We start from the raw sequence: 22,459 nt of genomic DNA, 5'->3' as shown, positions 1-22,459 counted from the left end.
ATGCTGTTTTGCATGTCATATCTCTATAGTGTCGCAGTGCAGTATCCACCTGGAGACAATTTGGTGCTCTCTATACCTACTGTTTATCACTAGGGATGGTTACTTGATCCTTGGGAACTCTATCTTGTGCTATTTTAATTATCCTCAATTGTAAAGTACCAAGGTAACGCTTCCATACACACACAGGTACTTAGGGTGGGACAATGGGCTTGTATATCTGCAGGATCCCCCAAAAAACGACTGTGTCCTGGGGTGCAAAATACATCCACCTCAGGCCTCTCACAATAGCAAGGCCCTGGGCTCCCAGGGCTTCCCTTTGCATAATGGGTCTTATGTGCTTGCAGATGCTGGGTACCCTGCTTACCTGATGGGTCCCATGCTCATCCAGGTTCTAGAGAAGCTCTGCCACATAGGCCATCATAGGTTAAACTGCCTGGACCCACTTGGATTACTCAGCATTGGAGAGACAACAGACCCAAGATCTCAGGGCAACTCCCCACACCTCCTTGGCTGCTCCTGTGCTCTGCAGCCTCTAGCTGATCAGAAGGATAAGATGGCCAGAACCTGGGACATTTGCAAGGAGGCCAGGCATGGCCATAGAAATCCCTCAGGACCTCACAGTAGGAGAGTCAGTCTCCTCGACAGGTTTGCATGGGCCAAGGTACTCAAGGAATGCCATCTTCCCAGTGGGGGGTTTGGAGGGTAGCACAGCTCCCAGGAGCCCACAGAGCACTTGGCCCTTGCTCAGTTGTTCGCAGCCACCTCTCTCCATCCTCTCCCAGGGAGTAGCTATTACTGCTTCTGCTGCTATAGGTATCATATTGGAGGGTGAGCCCCTATGGTTGTGTTGAGGAAGAAGGTGGCTTCCCACCCCACCTGCTCCTTCTGGTTCAGCCTTGCCTTTGCAAGATGAGCTGATGATCACATCCAGTAGCAGACAAGTACTCTAATCACCATGAAACCCCATTGCATTGGATATGGAAGGAAACTCAGCTTCCATGCTTGTAGCCTCATGGAAGAGCCCAGCAGTACATGGCACTAAATTCCTCCCTGTTCCCTTCAGGTCAGTCTTAATGCACATGAACAAGGTAACACAGAACAAAGTTGGTTTTATGGCATACAAGCCAGCACGGCAAGATACACAGAGGAAGAGGCAAACAGAAAAAATGTGTTATCAGCAGAATTGAACCTGAACACAGTGTTTTGCAGTTTTGCCGGAGGAGTCAGCAGCTCTGATTGCTGCGTACAAATTCCCCAGAAGTTTCCCCAAAACTTTCCATTACTGAGCGGCACAGGGTGTTTACTATAGACAAGAGCTCTAGTAAAGCAGGTCATTGAACTTAAGGCTTACGCTTGCTTATTTGTCTTGCACTGTAAAATCTTAATAGCACCAATCAAATTTATCACGGTCATAAATGTGTTGTTAAGGATGAATGAGCGGCAGCAGTTCCCTCTGCTGCAAGTGCTCAGAAATCTCATTTTGGCCACATAGCACATTTTTCAAATCAGGCTGCAATGTTCCCTCCAATGGGCCTTCATCACTACCGAGTGTCATCTGCTCATCTACTTTTGGTAGCTAGGCCTTCATTCACTGCAGTAAGCTACCTGGCAGGGATTTGAGAATTGTCAATTTAGCGAGCGTTTTCTCCAAGTCAAAAAGCGCAGTTAGCTCTTGTCACTCTGCCGAATGAGCTACAGGTCTCTTAAATGAAGGGGACACAGGAGGACTTTGGAAAGAAAAGGAAAAAGAAGCTCTGACTCTTGCACAATGCCAGTCAGCTTAGAGGATACGCACCTGTTCTTGCTCCGATTACAACAGCATCGTAAACTGCCTTGGAGATGTGTGCTAGGAGCCACACACCAAAACAGGAGCCTGTGATGGAGAGAAAATATGGATATTTGAAAACTGAAAAATCTTCTGGCAACCAGCTGCATCACATAAAACAGTAGAGGTGCTAGACTGCAGTCAGCACAGACCCTTTATTTGATCTCATCACCTACAGCATTGAGTGAGAAAAGACAGTCATTCTGCTAGTGGACCAGAGACCACAGGATTACAGAAGATGGTCACGCCTGTGATGGTGTTCCTGGATTGGATTATCCACTGTTTTGTAACATCAGGAGAGAGGAAATCATGACATCCATCACAATGCTGTCCGCATTGTTCAGGAACTGGGAAGGGCCAGAATTGTGACCAACTCCCTTTATTTTTCTGGTACTGAATCAGGAAGCTGTGCAGTCCTGCACCTACTTAGCAAGTGTTGGCAGCATCTACTCTCCCCTGCTTTCCTACCTGTGACATCAGTGGACACGGTGCGGCCAAGGAACCAGCACGTCCTCTGCAAGGGCTTTTGAGGGATGACAGCAGCTTGTGACTTCAGCCAAGATGGGGCCTCCAGGACTGTGACCTGAGTACACAAACCGAGCCAAAATATTCATAGTTAGCTCTTTCCTTGTAAGCTGATCAGAAAAGGGGCCTCTTACCTCCCCTCCTACCTCAGGTTAGGTCCTTTCTTCCCCATACTTCTTTGGCACAATCTTTGCAGCTGCCTTTTTTCCTTCCCCTACCCATTTGCCTGCTGTTGCCTTTGCTAATTATTTTACAAGGCCCTATAATTGATGCACTCCCTCCCTCTCCCACCCCATTTTCTCCTCCTGACAACACTGTCAGCTAAAAAAGTACCAGCAGCTGCTTTCATTTGGCTTCCTGTTTGCCACCTGCCAAGGTGAACCACTGCCAGAGCAAGCTTGTTCCCTTTTGTGATTGCCTTCTCTATTTACCTTCCTCAGAGCCCTGCAGCTGTCAAAGGTGCTGCTTTTTCTTTTCTTTCTTTCTTTCTTTTTTTTTTTAAGTGACTGAGACTCCAGGGGTGCTCAAACCATGTAGCGTTTGCTGCAGGCCAGAGCAGTTCTGCATAACACCCTGGCAACACTGCATCTTGAATCAAACCACTTCAGTGTCCTGACTGCTCAGACAGTACAGCAGTGGAATAGCCTGCCCAGGGAAGCCATGGCATCTCCTTTGCTGGAGGTTTTCAGGAAAAGGCTAGGGATGATTAAGGAGCAGGATTCCTGCATTAGAGCAGGGGTTTGGGTCACATCACCCTTAAGGTCTCTTCCAACCCTCCCATTCTACGTTCCTCAAAAGCTGTGCTGGGATTGTAGCTGACACACATGCAAAAGTTTCATTTCCACATGGGATTAAGAATCTACGAATCTTGCAAAAACTTCCTCTCCCACCGGTGACCATCCAGGCCATCTCCCCTTGCTGGTGATGAAACAAAATGTGTGCAGCAGCTACAGGAACTGCTGACATGGAAGTTACATTTAAATACTTCCCCTGATGAATCTTCAATTCCTTGTAATGTTGTTTAGCAGCTGAAAATAAAGCAGAGGAACCGGCTCCCATGTGACTTTCCAGCTCAATGGCTCCAGGGACTACAGCTTGGGAACCACTTTTCTAAACAGTCCATTCATTGTTCAGCCTTTGCAGAAGTTGCCAGCATTAGGGAGGGTAGCTTGTAGGTAACACAGCTTCACGCTAGGAGCTTGCCGGGCTCACAAATGGCTTGGCTGGGAGGGGACTGCTTTGTAGCTGGATAGAAAACCTCCCAGGAAAACCCAGATGCTATGGGAAGCAGTGCCGGCATTCATTACATAGTGCAGCGCTCCCAGGATGGCGTTGGAAGAGGAGTACTATGATGCTAGTAAGAAGGTCACTCAAACTGAGCAGTGCTCAGAGACTCCATGGGTATTTCTCACAAGAGGCCAGAGCAAATTCCAGTTCTGCCTAGTGCAGTATCATTGGATAGTATTGGGATCGTCCTACTGTGAGCACTCTCCTGGTGGGCAGGGGGACACTGTGAAGGGCTTATCTGTGTCAGAATAATGTACACGTACTGGAGCAGTCTTTCCTTAGGTTATGGAGCCTCTTACTGATGAAGATGCCCACCCAGGCATGGCAAGTGCCCCTTGGGATGCACCAACATCGAGTGATGGGCCTGAAGGCAGTCCTCCACCCCAAGCCCCTGCAAGTGCAGTTAGAAGCACCTCCAGGCCTGCTAACCTCTGCTTCATGCCCTCCGTGTGGCTGCTGCTTGCAGCTTGTTGCTTTAAAGAGAGCGGTGGTGAGAAAAAACAGGAAGCCAGGCAAAGGAAAGAATAGACTGAAGCACCCAGCGGCAGCTGCGACATGACAGCTCCCCTCTCTCCTCCCCTCCCACCTCATTACCACAGGCGCTCTTGGTAAGAAACTCCACGCCAACTCTGACGGGAAACTGGTTACGGTGCAGCGTGGCCAGAGCCACAGAGGGCGGGGAAATCCAGCAACCTGAAGGGAAATGCTGTTCACAAGGGGGGATTAAAAAAACCCTACCAAACAACAACAAATACTTAGAAAAGGAGAAGCAAACCAGCAGATTTCAGGGCTACAAGGACACTGGGGTCTTCAGCAGGGTTGGGTTATTCATACATCCATGGCGGACACCAGTGTAGAGATGGACGGGCCAAGCAAGAGAGCGCCCAGCACTCGGTGATCCCTTGGTGGAAAAACCGGGCAGGACAGTTTGGGTCTGACCAGCCACGCAGAGGCCGACGGGCTCAGCCGCGCTCCCAGGAACTTTCCGGGGGCAAGGCAGGGGAAAGCGCTACTTCCAAACCCAAAGAGGCACTCTGCACGGCTGTGTGAAAATACAGATGTGTCCAGCAAAGGACTGCCCTACAAGTGAAAGAAGGAGAGAGCGGGATTGCAATGCAACAGGGGGATTTGAGAAGCAGATTCAGCTTCTCCAGTGGGCCTGATGGCAACTCCGGTCCCCGCTCTACTCCCAAGATTTCCCATTTCCATTGGGAAGTGGGGGCCCTGCCTGACCTCTTCTCTCTTCCTTTATTTGCTTAAGACAGGCTTCCCTGCCAGACTGATGTTGTTCCAAATCCTGTAGGTTAGACTGGAAGAAGTGCACAGCAATTTTAGCTGCTGTAATGACCTAACACGGGATACCCTAAATGGACTTGCACAGTAGGAGGACTACCTGCTTTCTGCAATTTGGGCCTTACTACAGCATTTATAATGAATGGGCGTCTCCAGTCACCTGCTGCTTTTTAAAATCTTGGTCTCTTTGTAGCCAGGACAGGCTGTTCCAGCTCCCTGCCCCTGGTCAGGACAATGCGGGGAAGGAGCAGGATGTACCAGCTCATTCATTCCTTACTTACTCCATCCCCTGCACTTGTCAGTAGTGCATACCACCCCATGAAAGCAGGCTGTCATTCAGCTGGGCTTTCCCCCTCCCCGTGGACATCTCCTCCTTGGCCCTTGCCACAGCTCAGTCCTCCTCCTGCACCAGCTGTCAATAGAGAGGGTTACAAGTGGCATGAGATCAACAACTGCCCCATCCATAGAGCCCTGCTTCCAAGTTACCACTGTGGGGTAACATCACCACTCAGCTCCAGTGTCCAGAAACTTGATCTGTGGGGAGGAAGACCACTAGACACCCCCTCCAATGGCAGTCCCAGTGGTGCACCGAGTTTGGGAGGATCTACGGGCTGCACTCCCATCAGGGGGATCCAGGGCTACGGCGCACCACGAACAACCCCCCTCCCATATGCTGTCTCAAAAGAAAGCCCCATATTCATTTCAAGTTCAAGACAAGATATTTATGTAAGCCCTTTGGCCCCTGGGTAGCTTCAAATAGGTAGTTGCTGCATTTTCTGTCAAATCAGCTAGGTTAACCACCTTTGGCTCTTGATACAAGATGGATATCCATCTCCTCAGAGCATGTGGGGAGACGCTTTTTCCTGGTCTCTCTCACAATCCAGGTCTTACATTTGCCACCCAAGTTGGAAGCAGGAACATCTTGCCCTGTGGCTCCTCACCATTCAGAAATCACCACTGCCAGAACTTCCCAGTGATTTCGGAGAGAGAGACCTCGATTTTGCAGAAAGCTTCATTGCTCACAGCCTTATCTTTTCAGTCTTGTACATGACACTGAGAGATTAAGGGGTGGGGAGGAGGGGACCGAACAGATAGGGACAACAGCTCAGCAGCAGGGGGGTGGAAAAAGCAAACAAGAAGATGCTGAACAGACTATGAGACACCAGGGTTCCTATGTACACACGTGCTCAAAGGGCACCCACTGCTGTAGGTTTTATCTCCATGACCAGCTGTTTCTAATTTTACATTACACAATTAGTGGGATAAAGGTGAAGTGATAGATACAGTATCACAGGGAGCTCAGCCCTGACAAATAGGCATACATGAGCCCTGTGATTCTGGGGGTTGGCACTCCAATACTGGTGATGACATGGGCAACTAGATTCATAGCATGAAGCCAACAACATAACACAATTCAGTAATGGAAAGCTGCTATTTGGGATTATGCTAGGAGGAGATGTCTCAGGCCAAGGTTGTGGTACACTGGCAGAGGTGTGTATATGGGACACCTGCCTAACATGCTTCTTCAGCTAAGCGCACAGCTTATTCATGGCTTTTGAGCATTGCTTAAGTATTCATTTCACATGCTACTGAAATACTAAATCCAAAAAGGGAGCGATACAGACAACATCTGCAGAGAGCGTTGTAGTAATGCTAATTCCATTCCTAGAGCCATATTCTTCCTTGCTTTGATCAAGAGTCATGCAAAAGATATGCACCCCTTCTTGGCTTTGTGCTTTGTAAGCACATTTCCAAAATCCCAACACCTGTATGGGCCGGCTGGTTCTGCACCTGAAAATTTCTTCATGTTCTCAGTTTGTGGAATGAAACTCTCCTGTGCAAGACTGCGAGACTGCCCAGAGCAGTCCATGAGTGCTCATGTAGGTCCATGAACACCTGCACACAGCCAGGGGCTGCACGCTTAGAATGAATCCATACCCGATGCTCAAACAATTTAAACTATTCCCTGGCCTGGTCACAGAACTCAGTGCTTGTTCTTGCGGGGGAAATGTTCCTAACATAGCTAAGTGTTAAGAATGGCCTATTTCCTATCTATTTGATGGAACACAACTCTTCTGTTAACTGTCTCCAAGTTTGTTTCTTAAAACGTTCATATTGCTCACAGCGAGCTGTGGTGGAGGACACACCCTAGTTATTCGCAGGGCCTACAAAAAAAAAAAAAAATCAAAAAAAAAAATCCATTGTTCTATTTCCTTAAAATTATACAGGCCTACAGGGATCAAAGTTTAATTCCCTTCCCCCTCCAAAAAAATATCTGCATACAAACCCAAGAGGAAGAAATCAACTAATACAAGACTCAGGGATGTTGAAGGGGTACAAAAACACTGGAGAACAGGCCCCAAACAGCAATTCCACCCAAGTTCGAAGGAGACGGTCAGCAATACAAGCTAAGCCAAGCAGAACAACTTCAAATCCATCCGGTGGCTTAAACAAAAACAATATTACCATAGCAGTTGTGCAGGGTGAGAGTATTTGACAATATGGAACAACCTGGCACAAAAGGAGCTAAATATCCATTGATGGGGTAGTAGCTCCTTTACCTCTAGTGAAAGAGAGAGAGTTTAAGGATGTGGAACAGGGAACATGAGATTTATCTGTACAATACAGCCTAGAATCTCAACCTCTATCCAGTGGTGTATCGTGGCCACACCGCCTCTGTGGCATGCACCCTTACTGTTCCTAGAACAGGCAATTCCTCCTGTGTTGCTTCCTCTGGTCCACATCTATGTGTAACCACCTGAATAAAAATTAAGCTAGCCAAGAATAGCCTAATTGATCACAAAGACGAACCTGGAATAGGGGCTGTAGGACCGATAACTTAGTGATGGCAACAAATAGCTAAGCTCATCACTCAGGCCAGGGGTGGCACACCTGTGGTCTGCATGACATAAGTCGCACAGGCGGCTCCTTTGTGCGGCACAGGACAGATCTGGGAGGGTGCCGGGAGCAGAAAGCAAAGTAGCTGATAGGCAGGGAGCACAGGGAAGAAAGCAAAGAGCAGAAAGCAGAGCAGCAAGTCAGGCAGGGAACAGGGATCAGAGAGGCCCTTGGGGAGGGTGTGAGGCTAATTTATGGCACCCTTCTCAAAAAAGGTTGGCTCCTGCAGACTTGGACAACTAGCCAACCTGGCTCTCCTCCAGCTTCCCCCTCCCTTTCCCACCCCATGATATAGCATCAAAGAATATCCCTGTAGGACCTATTCCAACTGCTTATTCAGGACCATGGTTTGCATAACGGATGGACTCCTGTGGGCTCTTCATCTCTTTGCTGCCAAAAAAGTCTTATTTCAACATTTAAGAGGAAGGCTTTAATCTTGTACAAAGGCCCTCCCTAGTGGCGGCTGGACGTAAAAGCAGCTCTGCCAACCACTGTCCTCAGCACCTTGACAACTTGCACATGCACCTGCACCGCTGCTTTTAGTGTCATCAGCTGGAGTAACGGAAACCTGTCAAAAGGAGAGAGTCTATCCTTCTGCTTTCCCACATGCCCACAGCCTTGAAATGTCTATGCATTTTCATGCCTGCCAAATAAGCCTCAAGGTCCAGATCTGAACTCACTCAAAGTGTGGGCGATTTTCGCTTGCGTCTATTTGCAATCTTGCACCACGATTACTGTGCCATAATGGGTGATGGGAACCCTGCACCTATTCATTTGCTAAGGCTTTTTTTGACCAAGGCTGTCACTAGAAATCTAAAATGTAGATGAACACATTGCCCATTTCAAGCATTTCTATAATCTGTCCTTTCTGAATCTATTAGCCTCTAAGCTGTTGCTTTGTCCTGCCTCCTGCCATAATATCTCCTGAGACACTATCCCTGCCCCCGTTTCCTCAAGTCAGGCTGGATTTCCCATCTAAGAGTCAGGTTAAAAGAACCCACCATGGTGCAATGTGCAATACTCGATTCAGACATGATCACTGCACCGGTCTCTCAGGTCACTGCCTGGCCATCCCTAACATGATCACAAGAGTATATTAGAGCCCAAAGCAAATTGCCCCTCATCACACATGAGCTGAGTGCAGCACCCAAGTCTCAGATACCAGCTGGTCTTGATGGGATGTGCATGTAAGTAAATGGGGAGATTCTGCCCCCGGAGAGCTCAGCCAGCCAGAAGAGTTTCCTTTTGTCATTATTAGTTATGGAAATTGTATTAGTAAGACCAGATGTTTCCCAGCAGACCGTGTGCAGCTTTTCTCTAGGGCTATTTCTGGGACACACCCTGTGATAACAGTTAAAATGTTGAGGTGCTCAAGTAGTAAAGGCAGGAGGAGGAAGGAAACCACAGCTACTGGTTAAATCTTTCTTGAATGATTAAACTGATTCAGGCTAGCTTTGGGAAACTAGATCTCTGCAGTGAGTTCCTGGGCAGCCTTGATTCTCTGGTGCCTTCCAGCTAGAAACCATACTGCCAGATTTTCACTCTTTTCCAGCTGTACTTTACTGTGCTTTTTAATTGCTTCCCCATAGAGAGCTTCTGTATTTTAGTCTTCCCATCAGATCTTTTGCACCCAATGGAAAGGCACCAGGCTAAAATGCCAGTGAATTTAGCCCTGTAGAAGGATGTCCAATTGGTGGACTTGAGGGTTCAGAGAGAGAAATCATGTCCACCGAGCACCTACAACATATTGAGCAGCAGTACAAGCTTCCTCCACTGCCCTGCTATGACACCCCAACCCTGACCCATATGAAAAGATCGTTCAATTATTCATTGGCCTCTCTGCAGAGACCATAACAAAAAATGCAACTGGTATGTGTGTGTGTGTGTGATCACATAAATAGTGTCAGTACTTGTACATTTAAAATCAACTGGAGACAATGATTTTCAGTGATGGCCCAACCTGGAGGTAAATGAAACTCATGCCCTAGAGATGACAACTACCACACTTTTGATTCATTCAGACCTCCCCCTTAGCATTATTTTAAAGGCTGGTTTACCAAACATGCCATCCCAAGAGGTCTCTTCTGCAGCAGGCTGTTCAGAGATATAAGGAAAAAAACCCGACATCAGGATTCAACAGCCCAAGTTTTAGTTTCCACTGCTGTATTTTGGGATTTATCACCATTTAAATTTCAGTACTTGCAGTGTAAAGCTAGCGTATAAACAGAAATTGCCATTTGCTATTTAATTATATATATACACATATACATACACACACACACACACACACACACACACACACAAAATATATATATAAAATTTAATTATACACATATACTGCAGAGTCATGCTAAGAATGTCAATGCTGATGTACCCACTGCAATTACTGAGCAAAACGAAGGCTGAAGCTGTGTAACAATATTCCTTGGCCACAACTTCCTAGACAGAGAACACTTTGTGAATAGAAACAATAAGGTCTTGAACGTTGTGGCTGTAAAGATCATTACAAAGAAAACAGATGCTTTTAACCTGCAATTAAATCCAGCGACAAAAAATTAGAAGCTCCCTTGGAAACATTAGAGAGACTTTTTTTTTTTTTTCTTTTAATAATTCCTTTAAAAGCCAAAATTTAGAGAGAGGGGCATTTACTGAAACAATCTCATATGGAAAGGATTGGCTGTTCTTTGAATGATCTCAGAAGCACGAAGGTGATGAAGGCAGCAGGCAGGGTTCTTTGGGCAGATGTGCTATCTTTTATTAGACCAACTGACTAGTTGGAAAAAAAAGTTCTTAGTGAAGGTGACAAAGGCGTTTTAAACTTGCCTAAAATCATAAAATATTACCATACAAAGAAAAAGGCATTAATAGGAAATCAGAGTCTGGGCTTTATAAAATGACTATGATTTTAGTGCCCAACCTGAGACACCTGAAGAGGTCCGATTTTTGTAATCAATCTCCTCCAAAAAGTCTCAGAACAGGAACCCAAATTCACCAGGTCATTTGTGAAAATATTGACTCCGAGCCTTATTCACCATGAACAGCGAGCTCATCATTAGGGTGTCAGAACATGGCAGATTTCAACCTCATTTTAAACTCACCTCCAGAAGTTAATACAAGATATTGAAAAATAAATAGTCCTAATTAAAGTGCGTTATGGCAGGGTCCTTCAGGAGGGCCATGATCTCCTTGAGGTCCCTTCCTCCGTGCCAAGTCGGCCCAAGGGCACCCTCGGTTTCTCGCCCGCCACGTCTTTGATGTTTAAATCAGTTGGGAGGCTGCCTTACACCCTCTTGGTCACGTCTACGTTGATTCGGACCCCGTGGTTTCCAGGACTCCTCGTGGGTCTTGTCCTGCAAATGGGTGCTTTGGAGCACCCTAGCCTTATGGACTATGCGTGGCTCCAACCACCCCTTATACCACACCCCAAGCCTCGCAGTTGGACTGGATGTTGGTCTGTCAAACACACTCGCCCGCTCTCTGGGGCCCTCTATGCCCACTCTGGGCGTTCTCGGTACCGCCGCCCTCTCTCCTGGGCCTTCTTAGGAATACCGCCCCTCTCTTGGGGCCTTCTCCATGCTGCCGCCCTCTCTCTGGGGCGCTCTATGCCCCCTCTGGGCTTTCTTAAGAACACCGCCCCTTCTCTTGGGGCTCTCCCTCCAACGCTGCCCCTTTCCTGGGGCTCTCTGTGCCCACTCTGGGCCTTCCTTGTGAAGCCGCCCCTCTCCTGGAGACTTCTGTGCCCAGTCTGGGACTTCTCGGCCAAGCCACCTGTCTCTTGGGCTCACCGCACTGCTACCCCCTCTCTCTGGGGTTTACTGCAATGCTCCGCCCTTCTCCGGGGTTTACTGCAGTACTATGCCTTCCTCAGGGGCTCGCCACACCCGCACTGGGGCTTCTCAGTAGTGCCCCCCTCTCTGGGGCTCGAGTCTATGCACCCCACAAGCTGCACCCTTACTTGCACCGGGGTCCCCACACTACTGTGGGTCCCCTATAAGGCCTCCTCCAACCCCTAATAGCCTCACCCAAACCGCCAGCGTAACATCAACACAAACTCAAGCCTCTTGGCTACAACTGAAACATAAGCTGCCTGGCTATAACTTAACATCACTGCTCAAGCCTCTAGAGCTGCCATAAGCTGTACTTGCAATCAGACTTCTTCCTGCAACATTGCTCCCAGAGCTCCTGCCTCTCTGGCTGCCGGCAAGCAACTACTCTGGCCTCAGCTCCTGGGCTTTATAAGAGCCAGGCCTTGCCCCTTACAGCCTTCTAACCGCTGGCAGGTGTGGGTCGTTTGCTGACTCCCATTGCCCTGGCAACCCACAGGTGTGCTCCTTATTCCCTGCCAGGGCTCTCTCTCTAGCAGTTTCCGCCCTCTAGGAGCAGGGCACCTCAGTGCTCTGCAACAGTGTAAGTGTAGGGAAAGACCTACTTCTATCTCCTGTTATGCACAGCACTGTTTTCATGCTTCGGTCAGCCCACGTGTGAGCAGTGTTTGTAGACTGCAAGCTCTTGGGGGTGAAGACCAGCAATTTGTGCTCTGAATGCTGCCGGGCACATTGGGACTGGAGCCACCACCAGTGCCCCTACAAGCTACTGCAATATAAACAGCAAACACCAGACCCACAAGTCAAAGAGTTGCCTTTGGAAAGCTCCTGTCTAGTTTAACTGTAACACCCCCACACGCACTGGGTGTACACTGTGTTTTTTGTGTGTGCATTTGTTTTTTTTTGTTTTTTTAATGCAGGCAAGGTGGCCCCTGCGTTTTGGCCATGGGCTCAGCACATGGCAAGCTGGGGTCTAAATCTGGGGGGAGGGTGAAATATGTAAAACCCTCTGAGTGTGGCTCCCCAGCTGGACAAGACCAGGGGGATGTCATGCAAAGGGATATAAAGGGGAGGTAAATTGGTTTGGGGGCAGAGAAGTTGCTAGCAGTTGCTGAAGAGTGAAGTCTTCCCCCAGGGATAAGCAGTGCAGATAGTAGAAAGGGAAGCTCAGGTAGAGGGCAGAGAGAGGGAGAATTGGCCCAGGGTCTGGGAACTCCTTTCTCCTCCTTTTCTTCCCTTTTTCTTTTTTGAGGTTTTAAGGGATTAATACTGGGGGAAAGAAAATCAGTTCCTTGAGTTTCCTGGCCAGGATTTAGTCCTGGCAGCTTAAGCAGGGTTGGAAACTGGGCATTTCTAATCCTGCCAGTTTGGGGCTGGCTGTAACCATTAATCAGTCTGGTTCCTTTGGAGTTTTCCTGCCGCCCTTGCTTCAGCAGGCCATATAATCCAGCCCAGAAATGTGGGTGTGTGCACGCCGTCTGGAGCCTGTCACCCCCACACACATATACAGCTTCTCCGTGGGAGCAAAGATTGTCATGCCACCATCCCTCTGAGAGCACTGAGGGGCTCATGGGCTCAAGCAGCTTCCCTGGTGCAGTACAATCTATAGACTGATGTGTATTTAGCATTGTTTCACATTGCATCTGGTGTTTGTTTCCTGTATTAGATCGGGGGGGGGGGGGGGGGGGGGAGGGGTGTGGTTTAGTTAAACAAAAACCCCTTCTTCGCAAGCAGTATATGTAGGACGCCCTAGTAATTAATGTAGCATTCCCAGATTTCTGGGTGGGGGCTTGAGCCATGTGTATACAACTTATTAGGTACCCCAAAATGTGAACCTGGTCCTTGTGCTGCAAACTGGTGCCTGGCAGAAGGGTTACATAATAAATTATTGCCGGAAAATATTTCTTGATGCCCAGCCTAAACTGCCTTTACTATTTCATCCCATTATTGTGGTCTGTGTTCATGGCTTCCAACTATCTGCTTTTCTAACCAAATCGTACACACTTAATTCTCATACACCTGCCTCCAGTTCATCTGTCCTTGTTGCTTTTTTCACCATCCCTCCTTAACCTGCTTAAGATCTTGCAGCTAAAACACTGAACTGAGACACCTGGAAAATCTGGCTTCTTTTCCCAGTTATTCTGCATGCTGCCTGTGTGACCATCAGCAAGTCTTTCCTCCTCTCTGACTCCATTTTTCCCATCCAGTCAAGACTCCAGTTTATATCAGGAGTGCAAAGTGCTTAATTCACTTATGTTTGCAATATTGATGAAAATCCTTGGACAGAAACCACTGCTTGAGTTGAGCTTCAACTAGAGTGTGATGCCCTGAGACTGCAAGCAACACGGATACACAAGGGAGAAGGATTACCACCTATTTGGTCTAGGGTTAGGAGTCTCTCTATATTCAAGTGACCAGAAGACACATTATTTAGGGGCTCACATCTTGTTTACATTTGTCAGTATAGCTATACAGGCAAATTCCCCTACTGTAGGCTTGGCTTATACCAACCAAAGAGTGGTTTTCCTACAATTCATACCAGTCCCTTAAGCAAAATAAGCTGTGCCTGCAAAAGCACTTTGCAAGTATCACTTTCACACAAGGGTTTTTGCTTGTACAAGATTGATTTAAAATTTGCCTCTCTAACCCTAGACCCAGAGGAACAGATTTGTCTGCCTTCCGCTTTCTCTGTGCAAAAATCAAGTTTATTTTCTACCTCTGGGAACTTTTTACCATCTTTAATTTTTCCTGAGCCTAAGGAAGGGCGAGTGTGCCCGAAAGCTTGCAGAAAAAGGTAATTTTTTTTGCAGTGTCTTCGGTGGTCTAATAAGTGGTATTATCTCTGAACCAAGAGTTCTGCGTTCCTCTCTAACCAATATCCTTTAATTCGAATGGGTTTTTAGTGTTGCCCTGGCCATACACAGGTCCTTCTCTGCATATTACTGCTAAATGCCTCCTCACCCCACCTGTCCCTGATGCCTCTAGCAATCAGCCAGCACCTCTTCTGTATGCAGTACTGCAACTGCTGAAATCAGCCTACGTACAGGAGCTAAGAGCCCCTTGGCTGTGAAAATCAGGGAGCCAGAGCATTCCCTAAAGACACCAGCAAATCTAGAGAGCTTCCTTCCCTCTTCCACCTGAGCTGCTTCCCATTTGCCTTCAAGATGCAGCAACACAAGGATTCCCCTTTTCCCTTGCAAACAAAGTAGCACAAAGGCAGGGGTGGAGGCACACAGGGAACTGGGTTGTATCATCACCTGTGTTGTCCAGGGATTAAACACAATGTTTCTTTACCTTTCCAATCTAGAGCGACTAATGCCAGCACCCACCAACCCCATTCAATCTTTTAAAACTAATCAGTTCCCTGCTAAGGCAAGGAACTGGTCTTGTCCAAATGGAATAGATCATGGTCCAATCTGGAAAAAAATCCATCATAGAAGTGTCTGCCAATTTACCCAGCACGTCACATCTACCTGCCCCAGGATTTTGTATCATCACCTATCTTGGGGTAATATGAGAATTTAATTAAATGTGCCATCCAGATGTGAACTTCTAGCTCACTTAGGATGTGAAAACCCGACACAGTGCTATCTCCTAGGGTCTTCACAACACACACAAGCACCAGTAAGGTGCAATGCCATCTAAAATCCAGGTGCTTTAGTCCCCTTCATCCTGTTAAATCACTATTATTTGTATTCCAGCAGAGGTGGGGGGGGGGTTTGTTTGTTTTTTAAACTTAATTAGGGTCTCACATAAGGTTTTGACACTTTGCCCCACATGTTGGTAGCCACATAACCTTCACCTCCTGTCTCATATCTTCAAATCCCCATGCAGAGAGGACCAAACCAAGAGGTTATAAGAAAATAGAGCAAACGTCCCTAATGTTGCTAAAAACACTTGCATCAACCCTAGCAACCTAATCAACTAATTAAATGTTTTATAAGTTGCCCCAGAGATTTACCAAGTGAGTTCAGATATAGGGTTTCAGGCCTGATTTTCAAAGTTGCCAGGCACTTGTAGCTCCCATTGCTTTTACAGAGAGCCAGGTTTCTCCGTCTTTTCATATTAAATTACCGACCCTCACAACCCTGTTTGCAGAAATGAAGATATGGAAAGAAGTTAGATAACTAGTTTGGATATAATTAACCCTATACACAGCACAATAATTTACACTGTAAGTACCGGCAATTTGAGCATGCATGCTTCATTTGATTCACTCTAGGATGCTGGATTGGTGAATACCAAAGGGTCTTGGAAAAATCAACAGGTTGTTCAATTCCTTAGCCAAGCTCCATAAGCATAGCAAAAAGTTTGTTACATTTATTAATTATGGAAAACAAAGCTATAGTGTTGAGAACATCCTGCATGTTAAGTGTTAACCAAAACCTGTTAGCAGGTCCATGATTTTTTACTGATCTCTGTGAAATGAGCCGACAGCTCTCAGTCCAACTCCCAGACAGACAGGTGCCTGCATCATAAACCCACTGCTTGCTGTCTCTATGGCAAGTGGATTTTGGAAACCAAACTCTCCTCTTGCCCTGGAGAAGGTCCCCCCAGGCCAGGATCAAGGCTCATTGGCAGAGCCTCTTTGCTCATTTATACCTTGCTGTAAAGTTTTCATTTAGGGCTGGGCTTCCCCTTTGTGTTAGCCACATTGGGGGTGGGAGGGAGATGTAAAATGCTTCCAAGATAAACTACGTTTGTCCAAGAGCTCTACAGCTGTTTGGACTCCATTCACTGCCTCATCTAAAGCCTGCCCCTTATGGTCCAATCAAAGATTTTTGGCTCCTAAATTTCCATTAGCTTCACAGGACTTGTCACATCACAGCAGGCATCCGTTTCTCGCTGCCTGGGCCAGCTATTTGCCCCATAACCCCTATGCCATGCCTACGTCCACATTTCTGAGCCACTTGACTGAGCAGTTGGTCTTCAAGGCCTTTCACAAAAATGCAATTTTTCTTCCCCCCCCATAGGTAGAGTACCTTCAACAAAGCAGTGCATGCTCCTAATCCCAAGGTAAAATAAACGCAAGTCCATCCTCCTCCCAGCAAAATGTTTGTTCTACTCTAGTTACTTCAGGCAACATTTTAAAGAGGTTTCTAAATGCTCAGTTTTGCTTCAAAGCAAAAATGGGCTCTCTCTAATCATGCCAGCCAGCCCACTGAAACCAGCTATCGTTTGACTTACAAAACAGAACCCTACATCGTTCGGCAAGGACGCATGCTTGCAGCTAAGTGCAGTTTCACCCCATGCGACTGCTGCAATGGTTGGGGTAAGCATCACAACTTTCAAAGCTGCAAAATGTAAAACAGAGAGCAGTGTGGGAGGGAGCACAAGAGCAGGTATTCATGCGCTTGCCTAAATTTACAAGAAAGGGGAGCTGGGACCTGGACTCAGTACAGCACTGTAGGAAGGTAAGCATTAAGGACCTAATTTTTCCCCCTCCGTGACCGGTACCTTTCTCCGTCAGGAATTCTGCTGAAGGGAAGGGGAGCGCTTTCAAGATGGGGGGGGGGGCCTCAGAGTAAGCAAGACAAAGCATCTTCCCAGGATTACATTTTCATATTTCAAGAAAAGTAATAAGCTGAAAGTAAAATGCAAGTCTGGTAACAGCAGTAGCTTGCCTATGCTGGGTTGCAGTTTGGCTTGGGAGAAGAGAGGATGGAAAGGACAGGATTGGAGCCAAGGTGTTTTTCTCTTTATCAAGTGGTGGAATCAGCAGAGAGAATGATTTCAATACACTAAATGCTGTAGCTATACAGTCACATATACATACTGCTGTACGCACACCCAAACCAGTGCAGGCCCTTCAAAACCCCTTCCTACACAGCGCACGTTATCCGATCTTTTTATAACAACTCACTCACTTGCATTTTTTTCCAAGTACTTATGCTCTGCGCATCATTGTATACTTACCACCTTGAAAATATATGAAGCAGAAAGGCCTCTTGCTGCATTGTATTGTTTCTACAGTCAATATTCAAGTATAATATTTGTATGGTTTGTTGGACAAGTACATTGGGCTTCACATTAAAGCATGGCAAGGGAAAGCAAGTGTTCAGCTGGAAATCCTAAAAGCGTATTTCATACACGCACACTTGCTTCAGCAAATTGTATTTCTCCAAATAAAGTGTACCAGAGATCCTAAAATTATGTTCTAGTTATATTGTGGGAAATATCTGATGGAAGAAATTAAAGCACTATATAGTGTAAGCCAAAGTCTGGCTTGGGTCATCCATAAAAAACAAATTTATAAAGTCAAACTAAGACTACGGTGCAGGCCAATTTTAGTAGAAAGCAACAAATGTTTATTCAAAGTCATAAAATGTAATGCAAAGTGCTGCTATGCACGTAACAGTATTTCAACCTTTCATTTCTTTAAAACGAGACAACCTGAAGTTTCTATTAGAAATACAATTTTGGTTTGGACTCTATTTTGGAGGGCGGGAAAGCTGAAACTGCCCCCTGAAACAACGCGGCCTGGAAGGACCTTCAAACCTTTATAACATAACCTCCTACACAACAACTACATCAGTAAGGCACCATCTCCGAAACGCCAGGGAACGGATGCGAAACAAAACCAGTTTTTCTCCGGAGACAAGAGTCGTGAAGCCGGTAGGATCCACTCTCAAACTCTTTGGCTCTTTTATTCCCCCCTTGTGAACATTGCTCCGCTTGGAGAAGTGGTTCAGCCGTCGGGATTTCTTTGAAAGACGCTTGAGAAGAAATCCTTTTCCAGCTCACTTTTGAAAGCCAACTGTGGGCCAGTTCGTGGTTGTGTTAAGAGACCCCCAGAACAATCCCCACAACACATCACAAGATCAGTCCCCTGCGAGCCTCGGAAGAGAAGCCGGGATGAAGCGGGCCAACATCCACCTGCTCCCGCTGCGCACTGCACGGAGACCCCCGGCACAGCGGCACAACGTGGCTCTGCCCCGCTCCGTGCTGCCGCCGGCGGAGACTCACAGGTCCGACGGGGCGGGCGGCGCCCAGGCCGGCAGGAAGGGCGCGTCGGGGCCGGGGCAGAGACAGGGGCTGGGGCCGGGCGGCGGCAGCAGCATGCGCGGGTAGGGCTCGTAGGCGGGCAGGGGCAGCCCGTCGGCGGGAGGCCCCCAGGGGCCGCCCAGGAGGAAGGCGGCGGCGGCGGCGGCGGGGTGCAGGCACCAGGGCGGCTCGGGCGCGGCGGGAGGTGGCGGCGGCGGGGGCGGCTCGGGCGGGCGCTGGCAGCAGCGGCGGCGGCGCTTGCAGCCGCCCGCCGGGACCATGTGTGGGAAGGCGGGGTCCAGCTGCCAGTGGCTGCCGCGGCGCGGGCCGGCCGGGCCGGGCAGGCGGCGGAAGCAGGGGTTGAGGCTGAGGTTGTGGCGCACGCTGTTCTGCCAGCCCTTGTGCCCGCGCCGGTAGTAGGGGAAGCGGCCCGCGATGTACTCGTAGATGCCGCGCAGGGGCAGGCGCTGCTCGGGGCTGTCGCGGATGGCCATGGTGATCAGCGCCGCGTACGAGTAGGGCGGCTTCTCCGCCGCTGTCCCGCTGCCCGCCTGCTCCTGATCCTGCTCCGCCGGCGGCGGCGGCTCGCCCGCCTCCATCGCCTGCCGTCCGGGCCGTGCTGTGGGCTGCCGCCGTCTGCCCGCCGGGACTAGGGCAGGGGCAGGGGCAGGGCGGGCTGCTCCCCCGAACACGCCCCCGGCCCGGCCCGGCCCCGCCCCCCCCCGGTGCAGGTGGAGACTGACTCCAAAACCCTCTGCTGTTCCGCTCGCAGACTAGGGGCCCGGCTGGAGACTCCCCTGCCAGCACTAAGGCCCGGGCTCCAGAGGCGCAGTTGCTGGCATCAGCCCTGTTCGTGCCGGAAAAGGCGCAGCGTTGCTACCTGAGCGCACGTGGCAGCGACCCCGCGTGCAGCCCGCACGTGCTCCGCGGCCCGGACCCGGCTCTGCAGCTGCTGGGCGCGTCCTGCTGCTCGGGCAGGAGAAGCGAGGTACCAGCGCTGCTCGGGAGATGCTCCAGCCCAGCAGTGTGGGAAGAGATAGTTTTTGGGTATCTGATATAAAAATCAGTTCAAACCACACAATGAAAACAGTGCAAAACTATTAAAATAAAGGGTTTTTTTTTAGTGTGAGGAAGAAGTTGGTCATGAAAATAGAGGAGTAACTCACTGACAGAGTATTTACTTACTGTCATCCTACTGCCAAAGGCGGCAGGACCCAGGCAAGTTAAAACCTACTGTAGGAAGAGATCAGACCCAAGGAACAAGTTGACCAACAGGCTGGTCACACTTAGACTAGTGGCCCCTTTAGTACATAGAGGAGCGGGCCCTGCTCCATCATCTGCTGAAGCAGGAAAATCTGCAGGGTGCAGTTCGCTCTACATTGCATAGCATCTTGCACAGGATAAGTCTGGCTTTCAGCAAATAGCTTTACAACGCAAATGCTTTAAAAAAAAAAATACTAGAGTTGCAACACAACTAGAAAAGAATGGTGTTGATCACACTTGGTGCTGGATACACGCTTTGCATGTTAAGCATTCTTGAAAGGATTAAACAATAAACTCTTTTAATAGACTTTTAAAATACAAGGTTTTGCATCTTACTCGCTCCTGAAAAAAGTATCTGGAGCCGTATCCCTGATGCCACTATCATGTTACGCATGTCAAGGTGCCACGGTACCAGCTTCAAAACCACTCCCCAACACCATCACCAAGGATGTCATGATTATAAGTCAACACACGACTTGTTTTTGCCATTAATTTAATAAAAAAAACAACTTCTTCCTTTAAAGCCTGCTCCTTTGATCACCATTCACCTTCTTTAAAAGAAGCCAACGGGTCTTGTTTGACTTGAAAGCATGGGGGTCTTTTTTGCAGAAACTTTTGATATAAGTAGGACACAGAAAGGAAGAGTTGGTATTTGAGCATCAGTCTGCTGCACTTGGATCACAAACAGCGATAGCTTGATGCCAGTGGGTCATACAAAGCTGCCAGGCCACATTTAATTCAAATTACCTCACGGGCATTTTTAGAGCCAGAGACTGAAAATTCCCACCGGACATTTCCCAACAGGAGCAGAAATGTTGAAAGCATTGGGAATTAAATATCACCACTGCCCTGGTAGTTATCATCCAAATCCATTTTTATTGAGGTAGGTTTGTAAGCAGGTAGGGGTTATTTATGGACAGTCAGATTCATCCTTAAAAGCAACCAAGTGATACAGTATTCAAGTCTTTGCACAGGGAAATGAGAATATATCACTACAATGGGTCTGCCATGTTCAATAGCTATATCCAGGAGATTCCAGCAATGCCTGACAGTATTTGAAGTGAAAAATGTGCATGTTAAGGGGAGAGTGAAAGTCCTTTAAAAGGATTTCAGGACTATTTAAAAAATATTTTTTTCCCCCTATTGATGCAGATCATTGCATTTCAACAGGAGAAACAAAAAACCCCCAAAACAAACAAAAAAACCCCAAAGCTTTTCAAATGTGTAATTATGGGCCAGGGAAAGAACATTCAGACAAGGACACAGAATTATGAACTCTCAAGCATTTAGAAAAAACCCCAAAACAAAAAGCACCCCATGTTTTTTGTTTTTTTGTTTTTTTTAAAGAAAACGGCTTGGCTTAAAGATAATGTGGGGCTCTCTTCTCGTCTTGTGGTTTGTGAGCCTTAGAACTGCATGGTTCACATTTTTAAGCTTGTCTCCATAACTGCAGTTCTCACAGATTCGCCTGACTCCAGGAAATGAGGCTTATGATAAAACCCAGCAAAGCTGGCAACAGCAAAGAACATACTTTAGTGCCCAGGGTTCGATAAATGAAATAGATGAAGTGAAAAATCTCTTTATCCCTCTTTGGTATATTATCACCTGGTTGCTAGACTAGGCATCAGTATAATTACTCTTGAATTCTACTACTGACTCCCTGGGTAAGCCCTTAACTTCTTTGCCCTCATTGTACCTGTATTTTCTGCATCTTCCTTACTCTCGCTCTCAGGGAGGGTATATGGATTAGAATCTAATATATCATTAACTTCAGCTGAGATTGAAGTATTGTTACAGGAAGAATACAGGGAGGATGAATGATCATCTAAATAGGTCTTTTCCATTTAACTTTGATTGTGCTAGGGCTACATTTCAAATCACACTAGGAGAAGGAATCCAGTAAATAATAGCATTGCATTGGGAGGGAAAGAGAAACTAAAAAAAACTAACTACAGAACAAAAGTTTCCCCACACTGAAAAGAAATAAAGAGGTAGGTTCTGCAAAATGGTGTCCCCTGTTTCAAGGCAAAAAATAAATAAATTCTTAGGGCATATTTCAGAGCAGAACACATCACACAGCACCAGGACAAGCTAGCAGCACACTTGAACAAAGCAAAAAGACCAGCAATGGAATAAAGGAGAAAAATGTCAGCCTTTAATAGATTTTTGCAAAAAAATTTTTTTTGCAAAAAATCTAGTTGGTCTAATAACAGATAACCACCTCTACCATGAGTTCCGATTCCTGTTGCCTCTAGACCTATACGGCTACAACCTGGATACCCGACAGCCTTTAACAACTACCTTGAAGCAAGCAGCCCTGCTCGAGTCTGCTGGATCTCCCAAATTCTCATTCATGCTATAAAATGAAGACACACACTCAAAGCAATAAAAACAATTCAAAATTTACCTGACAAGTACAAGCAAAGCCTTGGCATAGTGTCATGGCGGGGTCCTACAGGACGGCCGTGATCTCCTTGAGGCCCCTTCCTCTGTGCCAAGTCGGCCCAAGGGCACCCTCCGATTCTCACCCGCCACGTCTTTGCTGTTAGATAAAGTTGGG

General features: G+C 47.5%; 1 protein-coding gene across 4 annotated transcripts in view; it reads right to left on the bottom strand.

Annotated features, from left to right (window-relative positions):
- Window positions 1–22,459, bottom strand: part of PIK3CD (phosphatidylinositol-4,5-bisphosphate 3-kinase catalytic subunit delta) — an 86,566-nt gene that overhangs the window by 62,542 nt on the left and 1,565 nt on the right. For all 4 annotated transcript variants that reach the window (XM_059716400.1, XM_059716397.1, XM_059716398.1 and 1 more), the window contains exons 2-3: window positions 2,294–2,408; window positions 1,796–1,873 (exon numbers count right to left, since the gene is read on the bottom strand). The gene's annotated coding sequence lies outside the window, so the exon portion shown is untranslated. The remainder of the gene's footprint in view (window positions 1–1,795; window positions 1,874–2,293; window positions 2,409–22,459) is intronic.

This window comes from Alligator mississippiensis, chromosome 13 (assembly GCF_030867095.1).
Source record: "Alligator mississippiensis isolate rAllMis1 chromosome 13, rAllMis1, whole genome shotgun sequence".
Classification (NCBI taxonomy): Eukaryota; Metazoa; Chordata; order Crocodylia; family Alligatoridae; genus Alligator; species Alligator mississippiensis.
This window is presented reverse-complemented; position numbering and strand designations above follow the sequence as displayed.